The sequence below is a fragment of the Aotus nancymaae genome, unplaced genomic scaffold (genome assembly GCF_030222135.1).
Source record: "Aotus nancymaae isolate 86718 unplaced genomic scaffold, 86718_ANA_hifiasm-v0.15.2.pri h1tg000019l, whole genome shotgun sequence".
Taxonomy (NCBI): Eukaryota; Metazoa; Chordata; class Mammalia; order Primates; family Aotidae; genus Aotus; species Aotus nancymaae.
Window position 1 is genome coordinate 21232653 of NW_026988431.1, and position 20316 is coordinate 21252968.

Genomic DNA, 20316 nt, shown 5'->3' on the forward strand with positions numbered 1-20316 from the left:
CTACAGGTGTGAGCCACCATGTTCATGCTAATTTTATTTACTTTTTGTAGAGACCGGGTTCCACTATGTTGCCCAGGCTGGTCTCAAACTCCTGGGCTCAAGTGATTCTCCCGCCTTGGGCTCCCAAAGTTCTGGGACTACCAGCATGAGTCACCATGCCTGGGCTTCTTTTGGTTTTTAAAATTGGCTTTAAAAATTAGCATAAAATAATATAAAATTGATTAATGGCACCATATCATCCATAGTAAGGTTTTATTCTGTGAATTTTTTCCCATTTTTCAAAGCTTGCTTTCCTCCATCATCTATCCTTCCTAGTCCCTGACGCCATATCTGCCCTGTCAGCCCAATAACCCATTTAATTTGTTTTTATGTATTTAGTTAAAACTTATATAGTGCTATATGAGCTAAGTGCTAAGCCATTGGCAAACTTTAGAAAAATCTGGTGAATACTGTAGATTTCTTCTGAAAATAATGTTTTTAGATGTGTAAAATATATAGTTTTATAAAGTAAAGCAAATATGTTGAAATAAATTTATTAGATCTCAAGATATTGTAATATAAAGTATATGATTTTTAATAACACAATATACTTTATATTACAAGCCATCCTCCTGCCTCAGTCTCCTGAGAAGCTGGGATTACAGGCATGCACCCATGCCTGGCTAATCTTGAACTCCTGACCTCAGGTGATCCACCCACCTCGGCCTCCCAAAGTGCTGGAATTACAGGTTTGAGTCACCGTGCTGACCAGTCTTTTATTGATCCTCTCTGTTCCCGTGACATTTTCTTTAATTCACCTTCTCTTTGAATTCCTTTGAAGTGTTTAATTCAACTAAATAAACTTTCTTTCTTGAAGTTTCTTCCTAGATTAACTTCTGAGACTTGCCTCCCCCGGACCTTTTCTTATATTTTGGATTATTTCTTCTTGACTGGAAAATGCAAGATTTGGGAGAATGAGTTTGAAACCATCCTGGGTGAGATCCTGTCTCAGAAAAATAAAAAAGCACACAATAAACATCAGGGGGTCATACAAGCTTTATTCAAAATTGCTAAAAACTTAACCTAAATGTCTGTCAACAGAAGAATAGATAAACAAAATGTAGTATATTCATATGGTGGAATTTTGTACAGCATAAAAAGAACTACTGATGCATGCAAAGCACGAATGAATCATAGACACAAAGGGTTTATACTGTATGATTCCATTTATGTGAATTTCAATAATAGGCAAAAGCAACCTATGGAGTTAGAATCACAGTTAGCTCTGAGAGACAGTACTAACGAGGATGGTGCAAGAGGGAGTCATCCAGGATGTTGGAAATGTTCTCTATTTTGATCTGGATGGTGATTACATGAGTATATTAATTTTTTTCTGTTCTTTCACATTGTTTAAATGGAATCCAAAGTGTGGATTCTTTGGCCATAGACATCAGAACTTTACCTGGGTGGTAGTTATGCAGGTGGATACATACGTGAAAATCATCAGGTGGTATACTTTAGACGAGATCTGGCACATTCAGGGCAGTATGGCTGTAGACGAGGTCCTCGTCTACGTGGTATACTTCAGATCTTTACACTTTATGTATCTTATAATTTAATGTTTTAAAGATTCTCTTGTCAGAGAAGACTGTGGCAGGTGATTAATGTTATAGTTAACATCTGAAGATAAGGCCTCAGGCTCCAGATTTACAGGAGCAACTAGAAGTTTGCATCCCGAGTTTTCTTTTTTTTTTTAATGAATATATCTCATCTGAAATGTTAATTTGCAGAAAATAATAAACATAGGATTATAATACCAGAATTGGAAGGTATGATTAATTCTTAAAATAGGACTAAAGGCCATGCAAAATGATTTGTATTAAGCATTCAGTAAACATCAGGGGTGAGGAGAAGAAACTGAGACCTTTGCAACAGTTTTTTCCCTTAGTAGGCTGAGAGAGGTTAAGATTCTGTGTCCCAGGTGGGAAGAGGGCATTGGAGTCATAGATCTAGTTCTCTATGGAAGTCTTGACATTTCTGTCCATTTGAAGTCTTTCTTGATGGCCTCAGTGATGACCATTTTGAGGCATGCCATTCAGACTTTAATCACCACCTTCACAAGAGCCATAACCACAGAAGCTGCAGACCGAACAGCACACAGATATAGTCATTGCCCATTTAATAGCCTCCCAAAGTCAAACACTCTTTTACCACCCCTGGAAGCCAATTTCAGTGCTCAATCTTCTATTTTCACTCTGCTGTTCTCGCCTCTACTGGCTTCATCCTGGAGGATTTCACTTATTTCCACTCACAAACTGGCATTTGAATAAAATGTACCATCTCTTTGCACAGCATACTCTTTTTTATATTGAAAAGGCTGGTTTGTAAGGTAGCATCTTCTCATGTGCACATGGCAGAAAGGATGTTGCAGAAACATTCTAGAAGTATCCTGAATATTAGGCTGGATATTTCATTTTAGTCATTGTATTCTTCCACTCCAGAATTCCTGTTTGGTTCTTTTTTTACGATTTTTATCTGTTTGTTAAACTTCCCATATTTAGGCATATGGCAACTAAAGTTCAAAATAACAAAGATAATTTGAAAATATGTATCAAACACAGTTTTACTTACTGAATAATATGTAGTATAGGTTGTGCATTCATTTAACACAAACTTTTAAGCATTTCTTAGGAGCCAGGCATTGTGTCAGATGCCTAGGGATTTAGAAGTATATAAGAGATGATTGTCATAGTCAGCTTTGACTGCCATAACAACATGCTATAGACTTGAGGCTTAAACAACAGAAATCTATTTCTCACAGTTCTAGAAGCTAGGAAGTCCAAGATCAAGGAGCAAGTACGGTATGTTTTATTCTGTGATCTCTTCTCTTGGCTTATAGGCAGCTGCCATCTTGCTGTGTGCATACAGTACAGACCTCTTCTTAGTGCATCAAGGGAGAGGGAGGGAGGGGGAGAGGGGGAGAGGGGGAGAGAGGGAGAGAGTGAGAGAGAGAGAGAGCGAGCATGCACTCGAGTGAGCTCTTTGGTGTCTCTTCTTATAAGGGCACTAATCCAATCATGAGGGCTCCAACTCATGACCTCAAATTACCCCCCAACTTCAGATATCATCATCTATGGGTTTAGAGGTTCAATATGTGAATTTTGGGGAGACACAGCAGTAATTCTTTCCTTAAACTCTTTGGGGGCAGCAATAGGCATGTCAGTGAATAACTGCAACTACAGGCTAACAAATGGGACAACAGAGTATATGCTTAAAAAGATGGGGCAGCACAAGAGGACGTTTAGCCTGGTCAGGAGAGACCAATGCAAGCATTTTCCATCCAGCTGAAGCCAGAAATTCAGAAGTAAAAAATAATATGAATATTTCTTTTTTCTTTTCAGAATGCAGTTCTTTAAATTGCTTTGGTAATGAGCTGTGGGAAAAGACTGGTGGCAGGGAAAACACAGGTGTGAGGTATGTTACTGCAGTCTAGTTACTAGGGTTAATGTGTGGTTACTGGAGTGATGCACAGAGGCCCAGATGATTTCTGGAAAGCTTTCAATCACAAGCAAGTCATGAAATCACTGACTAGGGAAATAGATCTAATTATCTATATTTCAGTTATATCTCCAAGGGAAAAAGAAGCAAAAAAATTTATGTAGAATTTTAAGGGAACAATACATTGTTTTATTAATTAATTAATTAATTAAATTGTTTTTGAGACAGAGTCTTGCTCTGTTGCCCAAGCTGGAGTGCAATGGCATGATCTTGGCTCACTGCAACCTCTGCCTCTTGGGTTCAAGCAATTCTCCCGCCTCAGCCTCCCGAATAGCTGGGATTACAGGCGCCCGCTACCATGCCCAGATAATTTTTGTATTTTTAGTAGAGATGGGGTTTCACCATATTGGCCAGGCTGGTCTCTTGGCCAGGCTGATCTTGAATTCCTGACCTTGTGATCCACCTGCCTTGGCCTCCCAAAGTGCTGGGATTACAGGCATGAGCCACCACGCCCAGCCTACATTATTTCTTGATAGAGTGCTTTGAGTTGACCTTACATGGCTTCTATCTACAAAGGGGCTAGGCAATGGGGTAAGTTGAGTTAGTAATAAACACAGTGAACCCTTTTGTTGTTGACATCTGTAAGTAATATAGTATTTTGTTAAAACTTTTTTGTTATTTAGCTGTTGATTACTAAAAGAAATATATCACCAATGCTGAAGGTAATTTAAAGTTTTTTGTTTCTTTGTTTTCTTTCTTTCTTTCTTTCTTTTTTTTTTTGTGGGCAGGGTCTCATTCTGTCACCCAGGCTGGAGTGCAGTGGTGCAATCTTGGCTTACTGCTGCCTTGACCTCCCTGGGCTCGGGTGATCCTTCCATCTCAGTCTTCAGAATAACTTGAACCACAGGCATATGCTGCCACACTCTAGAAAATTTTTGTACTTTTAGTAGCAACAGGGTTTTGCCGTGCTGCTCAGACTGGTCTCAAACTCCTGAGCTCAAGTGATCAACTCATCTTAGCCTCCCAAAGTGCAGGGATTACAGGTGTGAGTCACCATGCCAGCTAATTTAAAGTTTAATAAAACAATTTAGCTGGAGACTAATACCACCAACCAACTTATACAGGGAGCTAATAATAATAATTAAATAAATTGCAAATATGGATATAATTGAAATAATGAGACTGTCTATCACCTGCAGCTCTCTACATAAGTCCTAGCATACCGGTTCTATTGTCACTCATGTTGGTGAGAAAATGCTAAAGGGAACTTGATATATTCAATTCCACATTGTTAAAATAGATTTCCATGATGGTTGTAAAATGGCAATTTGAGATGGTGGAATGAAGGGGTAAAATTTGCTGGTGAGGGGTTGTGCCTTCACAGTCCAATCTAATTTCAACAAACAAATGCATAAGTGATTTTTAATAGCATAAACAAGCGAGCATTACATCATGTGGCGTCAGATGGTGAGAGGGTCATTTGTTTTCCAAAGAACCTATTTATCTTAGGTTCTTTGATTCTAAAGTCTATATTTGTTTGTTTGTTTGTTTCTGAGAACCACAAATGTGTTCCTAGGAGGTAGTCATGTTTGGATATAAACTGTGTTAGCCATTTCCACCTTATCAAGCATAAGTCGCTCAAGTTATCTAGCTTAGAAAACAGAGAGTGAGCTATCATGCATGTGACAGTGGACAGGCAAGTCTTGCTAAGAAGGAGTGAGGGATACGGACATGAGACAATTCTTTGGAAAACAGTGGAGCAAAACTGCAAATTTTGGCTTTGATGCCACCTCCTCTTTCTGAACATATCTCCCCTCTACAGTCATCACATTCTGGAATCTCATGGTACATAATTCACGATCAATTAATTGATGCATATGGGTAACAATGTATTTTTCTTCCTAAGAGCACATATGCCTTTTAATAATTATAATAAAACTATTTTAACTTAAAAATGCATTGTTAACAGACTTTAAGGAAAGGATCTTGAATAGAATATCTTTAGGAGATCTAAGGAAGGCCAGTGACAGAAACTTCAGCTGGAATTCCTTGGCAGGCATAAGGAAATTCAAAGGACAGGGAAGTTGTGTGTGTTAGAAAGAGAAGCTGATAACAAAAATAGTAGTATGGAAAAGATAAATATGGTAGGCTACACCAATGGATGGAGGTAGAGAGAAGGGAAACCAAGGTAATGGCATTCAAAAAATAATTAGATTTAGTTCTGGAGATTGCATGGTAACTCTTATTTTCAAACTTTTGAAGAATAAGGTAACAGTCACCTCTTTGAAATTTTATGTGATACACAGCTTGGATTCAAGAAAGTAATCATCCCAGGCCTAGAGCAAACCCCTGAGGGCTTCTGAGGAGATACCAGGCTAACTAGAATTCAGTCTTCTCTTCTTCTCAGTCTTCAGTCCTGGCATTTTCAACCAACATATGTGTTCTATGGGTACTTTAAACGTGAATATTTCAAAAAAGTTTTTATTGTGGAAAATTTCAAATACACACAAAAGTAAAGAGAATTGCCTAATGAACCCAATGTGCCAGCCTCACCTGGTTTCAGTCATCAGTATTTGTTTGTCTTGTTTCATTATTCCCACATAATGCTCTTCTCACCTCCTTTTTAGCTAAAATATTTTGACGCAAATTCAAGACAGTATGTCATTTTACCTGTAAATATTTCAGTAAGACAATGGCCATCTTAATAAGCATAGACATAGAAAGTGGAATAAAAATACATTTAGGTTCTACTGTGTTTAGAACTCTATGCTAAGCACTTTGCCTGTGTTATGTTGTCCTTTCACTTTACAGTGAACCAGGCATAACTGTTCTCACTTTTCTGATGGGGAAACTGAAGCTCCAAGAGGTCCAGTAAACTGCCAAAGATCACACAACTAGGAAGTGATGCAACCGGGATTCAAATTTGCTTTAACTCTCAAGAGCTTGTGCCCTTAACCATTGTATACAAATGCCTCAGCAGTACAGCATACCAGTCTTCTGAAAACAGACCCACAAGGAACACTCTTGCATGGATGAAAGAATGGCTTTGCATAATACAATTTATTCTATTGCCTAGTGTCCTTAAATAAAACTCTTCTTGATTGAGAAATTTTTTAGCAGAAAGAATATTGGGTTTGGAGTCAAATGGGTTTAGTTTGGGCACATTGTTCCATCACTTTATGAAGGCCAGACTTCCAGCAAGTTACTCAGGATCTGAGTCTCAATTTTCTCATCAGGTACTACGAAGATTAAATGAGACACTAGAAGTCCTAGAACAGTTTACTTTATGTAGACTGGAATCAAGTAAATGTTGGTATTCACCCTCTACTTTCTTTTCCTTTCATCTTTTCCCTACACTTCACTATGAGCATGCTTTTCCCTCCCCTCCTACCATCTTTCCTCCGTGCTATGTTGTAAGGACTATATTTACAGTCATATGTTCTAAATTTCCTCATTTAGCATTATCTTGGCTTAATTTCCACTCCTTCATTAGTTCTCATATACATTTTGAAATGGTTGAGCCTGGCTATTACCTTGTGTCAATTTGACACATTCTTCTCATTGCATTTTAAAATGTAAGCTGCCTAAAACACTTTCAGGTTGTCAGTAGGCTATAAATGACCAGTCTCATTCCTTATTGACACATTCTGTAAAGGATTACAAAGCAGTATGTGCTGCTTAAGCCATGGCACATATTTGTCATCATTGTGTTGTCAATTTCAATTAAGCTGAGGTTATCTGATGAATAGATTGGAGTGGCCAGAGGAGGGGAGGGTCAGATAGGCTGATGGTTGTTTTGACAGCCTGGCATATTCTTCAAACCAATTTACAAGACTGCTTTAATTACCTTGGCAGCTCTCCTTGGAGCCCTCTCCATGTTCCTCACATTAAAAAGTTTTCTCATCAGCACAACCAAAATTATCAATGATTAAAATGTCATAAATCTCCCAGCTCTCTGCTGGGCTCATCATATGGATGAACTCTAAGGTTTTATTGTCTGAGATGTCAAGCTGATTCTGTTGTTGCCATTGGAAACAGTTTAAATCTCTTAAAAACATGAAATAAGCTCTTCAGGTCAATACAGCATATTCATATTGTGACTACAGAATTAATAAAATTAGATTAATGAATCTTTTTAGAGCATTACAGGGGCTTTTTGTTGGAAATGGTGCATTATTAGTTGGCACTGGGAAACTTATATAGAGATTAGATCTTCATGTATGTTGTGTGACTCAAACACATGTAGAATTAAGTGTAATACTGACTTTGCTGAGATTTAGGGAATAAAAATAAAAATGAGTACATATGCACTGATACATACACACACACACAGGCATACGCACAAACACACACACATTTACAGATCTTCCTCACCCTCAAGAATAGCCATAGGAAAATTATAGTTTTATTTACTTAATTAATTTTTTAAACTTTTTTTTTTTAAAGAAAGGTGAGGTCTCATTATGTTGCCCAGGCTGGTTTTACACTCTTGGGCTCAAGTGATCCTCCCTCCTTGGCCTCTCAAACTGCTGGGATTACAGGCGTGAACCATCACTCCCAGCTGGAAAAGTGTAGTTTTAGAGTCTGAGGGAAGATCTAAACTGGGCATGGTAGTGGCCTTGGAATAATAAAGGAGAAATAGGGAAATTCCTATAATTTCATCTGAGGCAAAGCAAAATGGGAATGGGGCAAGGCTGGCATGGGAAATGTTCACAGGAGGAGGAGACAAGCCTGCTGGCCTGTTTGGGCTCCAAGGCAGTGTTTCCTACCTGGGCATCATTTCCTGGCTTTCTAAAAGACCCAGAGAGATGAGTCTTGGAGTGTGGTAGACATAAGAAGGTAGTGAAAAATACAGTGCATCAGTTGACTATTGCTGCGTTACTAACCTCTCCAAAGTTCAGTGCCTTAAAACAACACCCATTGATGGTTCACAATTCTGTGGGTCAGGAAATTTGGGCAGGACGCAGCAGAGTTGGCATGGCTTCCCATATTGACTGAGCTCATTCATGCAGCACTGTTCATCTGAGAGTTGGGAAAGGCTGTAACGTCTAAGATGGTCTCACTCACATCCCAGGTGTGGTGTTCCCTCCTATCCTCTGGGTTGCTTTGATCTATCTCCACCTGACATTTCTATTCATGCAATCCCTCTTTCCAATGGGGTAGCCCAGAGTTTTTTGTTTCTTATATTGAGACAAAGTCATGCTCTGACACCTAGGCTGGAGTGGAGTTTTGTTTCTTATATTGAGACAAAGTCATGCTCTGACACCTAGGCTGGAGTGGAGTGGTGCAATCACAGTGCATTGAAGCCTGGACCTTCTATGATCAAGCAATCTTCCCTCCTCAGCTTCTCCAGTAGCTGAGACTACATGCACAGGCCTGGCTAATTTAATTTTTTTTTTTTTTGTAGAGATGGAGTCTCACCGTGTGTTGCCCAGGCTAGAGTTCTTCACTTGTGGGTTAGGGCAGTAAGCAAACAGAAGTGGAAGTTGCCAGGTTTCTTTCTTTTTTTTTCCCCCCAAGATGGAGTCTTGTTCACTTAGGCTGGAGTGCAGTGGCACGATCTTGGCTCACTGCAACCTCCGCCTCCTGAGTTCAAGCAATTCTCCTGCCTCATCCTCCTGAGTAGGTGGGATTACAGGTGGCTGCCACCACACCCAGCTAATTGTATTTTTGGTACAGGCAAGCTGGTCTCGAACTCCTGACCTCGTGATCTGCCTGCCTTGGCCTCCCAAAGTGCTAGGACTACAGGCGTGAGTCACCGTGCCCAGCCCGTTGCCAGGTTTCTTAAGGCCTAGGCCTGGAACTGGCATAGTGGTCATTTTTGCTATGTTCCATTGATCAAAACCAGTCACAGTGCCAGCCCAGATTTAAGGGAGGGGAAATAGACTTCACTTTTGGATAGGAGACGTGGCATGAGGCTACAGAAATTATGTGTGTTCATCTTTGCAGATAATTTTCCACAGATGGCTACCCAAATCCATTACAGTGAATGTCTGGTGCCTTTGGTTCATGGCAGGGAGCAATGGCAAACTTTTCATATCTCACAGTGATAGATGGTAATATTCTGATTCAGTTTCCTTTCGTTGACTTTAGACCTGGATTCTGATCCTTAATTAGCCATTCATAAGCTGTATGCCCATGGTCCCACTTCATACTCTGTGAACATTGCTTTCCTAATTTCTGGTTGGTAATAAACATTACCTGCTCCTAGGGTTGTGCTGAGATGTACTGAAGTTACTTACGCAGTGTCTAGCCCAGTGCCTAGTCAAAATAAACACTCTATAATGTTAATCTCCTTCCCTCCATGTTTGATCCAGGAGAGGCATAACCGAGTGCTCATAAGGAAGGTGACCACACAGTTTGTTTTATCTAAACCAGGACACTTTTCGAGTGCTATGAATAATTATGGAGCTGCTAATAATAATTATGCCAGATAAGAGAGGTAAGCCAGGAGTATCCCAAGCAAACTGGGTCCTCCTGGTCATAAGGAACTGCTGGATTGGGGCAAAGATAGGGCAGTAGCAGTTGCCTTCAGTGAGAACTTGGCAAGGTCTATTTATATTAAATATGTTCCATATTAAAGGCATCGTAAAACAGACAAGAAAGCTCACAAGAGGAAATCAGAACTCAGAGTTAACTGCAGGACAATATTGTTTGCCTCCTCTTACCCTGAGTTTGTCAGCGAAGATGAACCTTGTGACAAATTTATCTTCTGTGTGAGGGTTACAAAAAACTTACAAGGAAATCCACTTGAAAGCACCCTCTACCCCCTTTCTACTCCCCACTGTTTCTCTTTCTAGATCCCCTTACAATCTCTGCATTACTAAATGTATAATTCCAGGAAAGAATAATTGAGAGTAAGGCCATGAGAGAATTCATGTTGTTAGTCTGGTACAATGGGAATGAAACGGCAAAGAGAAAAAATTCCACTCTATACAGAACCACTTAAAATATGGTTGGTAAAGAAAAAAATCAGACCCATGATGTAACTAGGGAATTGTTTTGCTTTGAGAAGTCTTTAGGAATGGCAGGATCTTGTGAGTCCACAATAGAGATGCAGACATGACAGGCAGAAGAATAAAACACAGAACGGAATAAAAATGATCATGATTGCATGTTATCATAATTTTATGTCCAGATGGTTATAACGTTAAATATTGATGCAGGATTTTTTGCTCCTTAGTTCAGCTAGGTCTGGGTTCTTGTTGCAAGACCAGGAAGAAGTAGACACGTGGACACTCAAAGAATGAGTGGGGTAAAATTTATTAAGTGAAAGGAAAGCTCTCAGTAAAGAGAGGGGTCCTGAAAGCAGGTTCCTGGTTGTCTCTTTGAATACCAGGGCTTTTATATCAAAGCTGATGGGGCTGGGTATAAGGTGTGAATTCCTGGTGGCTCCACCCTCTTCCCCCAGTGCACAAGTGGGCCCTTAGTCTGCTGTGGGGATGTTCAGGCAAGCCCCATGAGCAAGTTCCCTTATCTGCACAAAACATCTGGTGTAAGCATTTGTAGGGTAAGTCGGAGATTCTCCGAGGACACTTCCCTTACTGTCTGACTAAAGTAAGCTGGCTAACTCCTTTCCATGTTAGTTCCATGACTCTCTTGACTATAATTAGTATCAAGTCTTAATGTCCTTTTGTACTTGTACAAAACATAATGGGCTCAATCCTAGATTAATTTCTACAGCACTGTTTTCCAAATTTAAGAAAAACAAGAAAAATTTAATTCCCTTGGTGATGGATGTAGAAATTATATATTAAGGTCCCATTGTGTTAGTGCATCCTCACACATAGTAAACTATGCTTTTATGATGATGTCCGAAAAGTAATCAATTTATTCATCTCCTCTTTTTTTTTTTTTTTTTTTTTTTTTTTTTCGGGACAGAGTCACTCCTCCACCAGGCGCCAGGCTGGAGTGCAGTGGCGCGACCTCAGCTCACTGCAACCTCCGCCTCCCGGGTTCAAGCAATTGTCCTGCCTCAGCCTCCTGAGTAGCTGGGATTACAGGCACCCACCACCACGCCCAGCTAATTTTTTTGTATTTTTAGTAGAGACGGGGTTTCACCATGTTGGCCAAGATGGTCTCGATCTCTTGACCTTGTGATCCGCCCGCCTCGGCCTCCCAAAGTGCCGAGATTACAGGCGTGAGTCACCGCGCCTGGCTTCATCTCCTTTCTTAACAACACAAAAGTTTGAGCATTTTAAACATCCCTCCAACATCCCCTCGTTATTGTTTTCTCCCATGTTATTGGTGCCCAATATTTTAATTCCACATTGCTTTTAAATATAAATTATTTATGCCTTTTGCAGTTAGTAATAATAATGATAATGGTGATTTATATTTAAGAATATAGTTTGCTATTTTTTGTGACTCCTTACTTCTGGGTTTATTTTTCTTCCCGTTCAAGTATATGTAACTTTCAGTATTTTGTTTGGCATAGGTCTGTGGATTCAAATTTTTTTAGTTTCAGGTAGGCTGAAAATTTTTTATTTTTCCTCTCAATCTCAAAGGATGGTTTGGCTTACTATAGATACTAGGTTGAAAGCTATTTTTCATCAAGACTTGATTGTCTCTGGCATTTATTCAGCGATGAGCTGGTAAATGTTTTCTGGAGGCTGGAGAAAAAACTCTGGTTTGTAGCATTTATCAATTTCGATGGTATAAGTACTTCTAGCATGGCTGATTTTAAGCTACTAACATTTTAACGACTGGTTAACAAAATTCCTGGAAATTTCTCAGTCGGCTCTTTTGAGTCAGTACAGGCTGGTTCCAGTATACCAAAGCATTTGCTGTTGCTGACTCATCAATGCTAGTCTGTTCGTCTTTCTATTTTAGGTAATAGTCTTTCTTCCTGGTAGCTTGTCAGGTTTTCTTTTACTATTGATGTTTTGTAGACTTAAAATGATGTATAGGTGTGGGTTTAGTTTTATTTATACTGCTTGGGACCCAATGTGCCTACTTCATCTAAGGACCAAAGTCTTTCGTCAGCTCTTCAAAAATCCCAGCATAAGCTAGGTGTGACGGCTGATACCTGTAATCCCAGCACTTTGGGAGACCAAGGCAGGAGGATCACTTGAGCTCAGGAGTTTCAGACCAGCCTGGGCAACATAGCAAGAATACATCTCTACTAAAAATTTAAAAAGTTTAGCTCGCATGCCGGTGCATGCCCATAGTCCCAGATACTGGGGGAGGCTGAGGTAGGAGGATTACTCGAGCTGGAAAGATGAGACTACAGTGAGCTATGATCATTTTACTACACTGTAAGCTGGGTGACAGAGCAAGACCCTGTCTGAAAAAGCCCCAAATTCCAGTGAAACAGCCATTGCCCTTTCCTGCTTCTTTCCCTCAGTAATTTTGATCTGATGTATTGAGATGATCATATGATTTTTATTTTAAATTCTGTTTAAATGATGAATCAACATTTGTTGACCTGTGTATGTTGAACCAACCTTGCATCCAGAAATGAAACCTATTTGATTGATGTGAATTAATTTTTTGCTGTGATGCTAGATTTAGTTTGCTAGTGTTTTGTTGAGGTTTTTGCATCTATATTTGTCAGGGATATTAGCCTGAAGTTTTCTTTTTTCATTGTGTTTTTGCCAGGTTTTGGTATCAGGGTGACGATGCTGGATTCACCTTTGGTTAAGGATCATTGCTGGAGAGCTGGTGTGAACCTTTGGTGGTGTCTGTCCATTCAGATTTTTTATTATGCCAAAATTTTTGCATTGTTTCCTTCTCATCTGGAGACGCAGACACTTCTAATTCTTGAATTTATTTTCTTATGGATAGAATTTTTTTTTCTTTCCCTATAATAATAATAGCCTAAAAAATTTCCCTTTCCTTCCCTCGCTCCTCCCCACTTTTCCCCTTCTACCCTCCATAGGTGGGTGTCACTGTAGAGAATGCTGAGTAGGGTCCTTTGATTTTGTTACTATAGCACTTCTGTTCACAGGTTTTATATTGGGCTGTGTGGTTGGACCTACAAGCCAGTAGATGGTGCTTAGAGGTAAAGGCTTATAGGTTAACTCACTGGGTATATACTTGAACCTTGTTTGGTGGGAGAAGCTCTCTGTTGCTTCAGGCAATGTGTTGATCTATGGAGGGCACAGTGGTCTGAACTCCCTGCTCAGCCACAGGGGTTGGTTGGGGACAAGATGAACTGGGTTAACCTGGGCAGGCTCACCTATGGGTCCCCCAATTGCAGGCATAAGCACTAGCACTGAAGGAGAATATAGTGGCGAGCCACCAAGAGGCCAGAGGTGTGCCTAGGCATGGAGCTGGGAATCCTCCTCAGCCCCAAGTTCTCTGCACAGGTGGTATGGGTTGAGGAGGTGCAGGAGGTGTGAATTGGGGAGGCTAAACTCTTAATTCAGGAGAGTCGGAGCTCCAGATGCCTGGAGATATGCCTGGGTATGGAGTGTAGAGGGCTCCACTGGACTACAATATCTGCACAGAGCAGGTGGGGCAGATGAGGCTGCTGAACCAAGTCAGTGGGTGCTTCAATTGCATGGAGATCTGCCTGGGCATGGAGCAGAGATGGAACCCCCTGCACCTAGATCTTTGCACAGGAGGGGTGGGGTGGAAAGGCTGCCAATCCTGGTGAGCAGGTGCTCTAGATGCCTGGAGACTGCCTGGACACGGAGTGGAGAGCGCTCTCCTGCACCAGGATCTCTGCATAGGAAGGGCAGGCGGAGTCATCAGGCTGCTAGTCTATGCAAGCGGATGCTCCTGATGTTTGGAGATCTTCTTGCTTGTGGAGTGGAGAGAACTCCACTGCACAGTGATCTATGCACAGGAAGGGTAGTATGGCTCAGGTTGTTCATCCAAGCCTGTGGGTGCACTGAATGCCTGAAGTTCCGCCTGGTGGTGGAGCGGAGAGGGCCCTGCTGCACCATAACCTCAGTGGAGTAGGTTAAGGCACCCAGCAATGACACATGCAGACTGGTTTCAGGTCACCAACCTGGCCCAGGCTGCAATTCTCATTACCTAGGAGAAATCACAGCTGTGGCAGATATCCTGCCCCAAGCCTTCCATGGGGGAGAGCATAATTCCAGTGCCTACTGCTGAGGGGGCTTTCAGCAATTCTGGTTGTAGAGGCCCCTACTCCACTCCAGGGCGGGTGCTCCAATCTCCAGCTCAAGACTAAAATGCTTGTGTAGCCATGAAGCCCAGTTGCCAAAGAATGGAGGGTTTGTATGTACTCACATTAAAAAATGGTGTCCTGTTTTCTGTACTGACTCTGGGAAAATGTCTGCAGTTTTTCCCACTCTTTTTCCCTTATAGCATCTCCAAGTCTCTCCCCAAGTTAACTACATGGCTTGGGAGGAGCAAAGTGCTCTCTCTCAGCCTGGGTTGCTTGGGAGGCTGAACTGGGATCTTCCCAGCTCAGCTTCCTAAAGAGTAACTTTCTTTCTTCAGCACTTGAGACTGCCCAAATTCTTTCTTGTCAGCATCTTTGTATTTAGCTTCTTAGATTTTTTGCCCTATGCAGCATAAATATTCAACAATTGCCTTGGCTGAAAACTACCATGTGTTAAACTTCTCTTTTTTCTTTTCAGGATCTTGGCCATTTAATTATTGGCTGCATTAGGATGTCCAAGGTCTAATTTTTGTCACTTCATCCCCACGAGTTTGCCAGAGGCTCTGCTTTCGTAGTTCTCTTTCCAGATTCTGACACCATGCAAAGAATTTGCAAATGCCTTGAAGGTAAAAGTGGGTGACTTTCTTGGCTTACTTCTTGGTGATCCTGTCTCAAGTCCTAGTTGCTTTGGTAGCTCTCTGATGCCTTCCAGTAGATTTTTTAGAGTGGGTTTATATTCAATTTTCTAATTGTTCTTGGAGGGAGAGTTGTTCCTCAGCAAACTACTCTACCACATCAAGAAGATAAAGTTACCTATGTGTAGTTCAGCACCTGAATTTTACAACATGAATATCTTCTATATTTTATAATTTCTGTGAGTTCTTTAAAGGGAGTTATCTTATATGTATGTACACATCTGTGTTTGTGTATAGAGGAATCCTGCATATACTTTTAGTTGTAGAGGCCTTTCTACAGAGCAGTTTCACTTTTGCTTTTGCTGGGACTCTATGGCGTAAATCATTTTTGTATCAGTCATCATGTTTGTTTATGTGATTGAAGCTTCTGCATATGTGGGTGGTAAACATGTGATCTTTACCCAGGCATAGTTTAAAATTTAGTTTTTCTTGGGCTGGTAGGGTGGCTTATGCCTACAATCTCAGCACTTTGGCTGGCCAAGGAGGAAAGATAGCTTGAGGCCAAAAGTTTGAAACCCACCTGGGCAACACAGTGAGACCCCATCTTTAAAAAACAATGTGAAAAAAATTAGCCAAGTGTGGTGGCACACACCAGTAGTTCCAAGTACTCAGGAGGCTGAGGTGGGAGGATCCCTTGAGCCCAAGACTTTGAGCCTGCAGTGAACCATGATTGTGCTTCTGCACTCCAGGCTGGATGACAGAGTGAGACCCTGTCTCAAAATAGAATTAGTTTTTCTTAAATAAGTCTATCTCCACTCATGACTTGAGGTAGATGACTGACTTTTATTGCAATTTTCAGCTAGCAGGTTGAGATCTTGTGATCTTTGTTCACTGAATGTAGACTATTTTCCTTGTGCCTGGACTCTGCTGATGAAATCATAGTCTGGGTCATGTGAACAAATTGTGCAATAAATCAACCACGTTTTCAAAACTCCATTGACGCTTGATGAAAGCAAATTTATAGCCATTATATGGAAACACTATTACTTATAGAAAGTAATAAACTACAGAATATATTACCCACAAGAGAATTATAGGCTAAAAATACTCTGTACGTGATAGAGTATTTATAGAAGTATCAGTAAAAGTGGGAAAATTAATAATAATAAATCTAATATACATGGACATTTCTAGCTTCAAGGGTAAAATATAGGAGTGACATCACTGTAGGAAGGGTAAGACAAAGGAAAAGAACCATAAGATGCTAAATCATTATATGTGCCAGGTACGTTATACGTTTTATTTAATAAACAATATTATCAGCAAAATGTTGGTTTTCCCATTTTACTGATGTGGAAACTATGACTTAAAGTAGCAGCTTATTTAAAGTTACAAAATCCCTTTATATGCAGCATAGCTCTAAATTCAAGTCCTTTCAGTCTGATTAGTATATATTGGGTAGAAACTGGGGTTATAGAGCTAGAAGGCAGAATAGGTCTCTGACATCATAAATGGATGAAACACCCATTTGGCTTCTCTTTTCTTGTTTTCTTCTGTCATGTCATAGTTCATTTTGTATGTAGTAATCTATCACTCATGCTAGGCTGTGAGTTCCTTGAGCATAGTGACAGAATTATATCCATCTTTGTATCTATCCTTAGTGTTTAACATTGTGTATAATGCATTAGGTGAATAAATAAAGGAACAGCTAGTAACTGCTAGATCCAATGTTCAAATGGAGATCCATCTTACAACAAACTTGCACTGTTCCTCTTAATCCAGGGAGCCATGGAAAGAGGAGAATGTGTTAGGACAAACTGCCTAATGAAATATGCCAAAGACATATTCCTCAGTGTATAAGCTGTGCATCAGCACCAATGGGATGAATCATATTTCACTTTGATTTTGGAAAGAGTTAGCTTTGGTAACTTATACAAATATTTTTTACCTTTACATCACATATCATCTTTTACTGAATAACGGGAAATAAAAATGACGAATAGTGATATAAATGGCTATCTTCTCTAATTTACTTTAATTATTTTGCCTTTAAGTATTTCTTATTATTTAAAGCACAGTGGCTTAATGGTGATATAAATGGCTAACTTTTCCAATTTCTTTTAAAAGTTTTGCTCATAGATGTATCTCTTTTATTATTGAAAACACAGCAAGTGCTAATGGGTTGGTGGTTAGTATAGTTTCCATAGCAAGGTTTGAAATTTTTTTTATCAGTTAACTTAGAGAGACTTATTTTGACAGCTTCTTCTGAAGTTGGTGGCAGTAGACTTCAGAAGCCCCAAAACACTGTGGTTTAAAGAAGAATGCCATTTAAATAACACGCAGGAGTTTTGAAGTGAGTGGTGTAGGCAAGGAGAGCTCAGCTCCACACAGTCATTCAGGGACATAGGTCTCTTGCTTCTTGTGGTTCTTCCACACCTTAAAGTCTTGTCTTCATCTGCCTGGTCAAGCTGAACCTCAGACGCAGCAGAATAGGAAGGAGTGGCACTTCTAACTAAGTTTTTCTCGTAAGTAAGTGAAACTAAGTTGGACATTTTATTTCTTCTGCTCATCTTAAATTGGTGACAACAGTCATATGGCTACATTTAGCTTTAAGGATGGTCAGGAAATACAGTGTTAGTTGGACAGCTATTGCTGAAATTTTGTTACTGTAGAAGAACAGGGTAACAGATTTTTCTAGGCAATTAGCAGTCTCCACTACTAATGGTAGTACTGGAATTGACATGACAGAAAATGAGTTTTGGGGGTGGGTTCTGGAAAATCTTTGGTATCGGTTATTTGTAAAAAATGACAATGTGGCTAAGCTGCTTTCAAAAAACTGAAAATGTACACATTTTACTTTCCTAAGAAGAATTTATTTAGTTGGTTCTGAAAATTCATCTGTATAACACTTCAAGGTAGCTGGCACAATGTAATTCTCATCTCTGTTTTTTATAATTTAAAAATTTAAATTGATATATCATAGCTGTATATATTTTTGGAATCTATTTTAATGTTTTGATATATGCATACAATGTGTAATACTCAAATCAGGGTAATTGGCATATGAATCACCTCAATCCTTTATCTTTCTGTTGAGAACATTATAATTCTTCTGTTCTAGCTATTTTGAAATATACAGCAAATTATTGTTAACTATAATTTCTCTACTGTACTATTGAATAATAAAACTTACTTCTTCTACTAACTGTAATTGTTATCCCCATTAACCAATTCATTTCCATCTCTTCCTCCCCTTCCCTTGTCAGCCTCTAGTAACTACTGTTCTACTCTCTACCTCCAGGTGAATGAGGTAACTCACACTTATGAGTGAAAACAGGCAATATTTGTCTTTCTGTGCCTGGCTTACTTCATTTACAGTATGACTTCCAGTTTTATCCATGTGCAGCAAATAACAGGATTTTATTCTTTTTATGGTTGAATAATATTCCACTGTCTATGTACACTACATTTTCTTTATCCATTCATCTGTTGATGGATACTTAGGTTAATTTCATGCTTGGTTATTATGAATAGTGCTGCAATAAACATGGGAGTACAGATATCTCTTTGATATACTGGTTTCTTTTCTTTTGGATATATACTCAGCAGTGAGATTGCTGGATCATGTGGTAGTTCTACATGGAAATTCCATACTGTCTTCCATAACGGCTCTACCAGTTTATATTCCACCAACAGTGTACGAGCATTTCCCTATCTCTGCATCCTCACCAGCATTTGTTATTTTTTGTGTTTTTGGTAATAGCCATCCTAACTGGGGTAAGATGATATCTCACTGTGGTTTTAATTTGTATTTCATTGATGATTAGTGATGTTTAGCATTTTGTTTTTCACATACCCATTCACCGTTTGTAGATCTTTTTTATTTTATTTTTTGACAAGATCTTGCTCTGATGCCTAGGCTGGGGTTTAATGACTCCATCATGGCTCACTGCAGCCTCAATCTCCCAGGTTCCAGCAATCCTCCCACCTCAGCCTCCTGAGTAGCTGGGACTATAGGCTTGTGCCACCATGCCTGCCTGTTATTATTTGTAGAGGCAAGTCTTACTGCGGTGTTCAAGCTGGTCTCAAGCTCCTGGGCTCAAGAAATCCTCCCATCTTGGCTTTTCAAAGTGCTGGGATTACAGGTGAGAGCCACCGTGCCTGCCCTATTTGTATATGTTCTTTTGAGAAATTTCTATTCAGGCCTTTTATACACTTTTTAATTCTTTTTCACAAATTAATCAGAGGTGTATTACTTGCCTTTTGCCCATGACCATGTCTGGTCGGTTGGACGTAGATTCCAAAGCACAGACACAAGGAGTATTGCTTTGCTATGTGTTAAAATGATGGCAGAATGACTTTCTCAGCCATTCAGGCTGGGATATGATTTTATTTAATAGAAATTTATCAAGGGCTGCTATCAAGCATTCTTGCCTGGTCATTTTATGTTCTTCAAGTGTTATGTTAAGTCTTCTTAAATGTGAGTTGCTGGAATAGAGCCTTTGGGGCCCCCGGTTGAGTCTAAAGTGATATTTATGTAATGTACTAAATTGCCCAAATTATCTTTATGATTTTCAAAATGCTAGCTTGCAGGGGGCATGTGGGAAATATCATTAACTTCTGTTCAATTTTGTTGTGAACCAAAAGCTGCTCTAAAAAATAAAGTCTAATAAAAATAAACAAACACTAGTTTGTAGACAGAAAAATATGAAAAGTTGACTATTTAGCTAACTTGTCAATTCAGCCTGAATAAAACATTTTATTCTTTTCAGCCCCTCCTCATTCCCTTCTCTCCCCTGCCTCTCCTTTTGGACCCATTTTTAGAGGTAACTTTGTTTTTTAACCAATCCAGTGTATGGCATGACTGGGTTGGTGTATTTGAAATGTCTGGTGATGATGTTCACAGACAGACCCAACAATTTTGTGGTTGATCCTCAAACATTCTGGTATAAATAGGGGAATAAATACCTGTGCATTTTTGCTTTTGAAACTGTTCTGGCTAAACTAGACCCTTGATACTTGAAGCATGGCCCCTGGACAAGCATCAACTGGGAGCTTGTTAGAAATGTAGAATATGAGACCCTACTCCAGACCGTCTAAATCAGAATCTGTATGCTAACCATATCT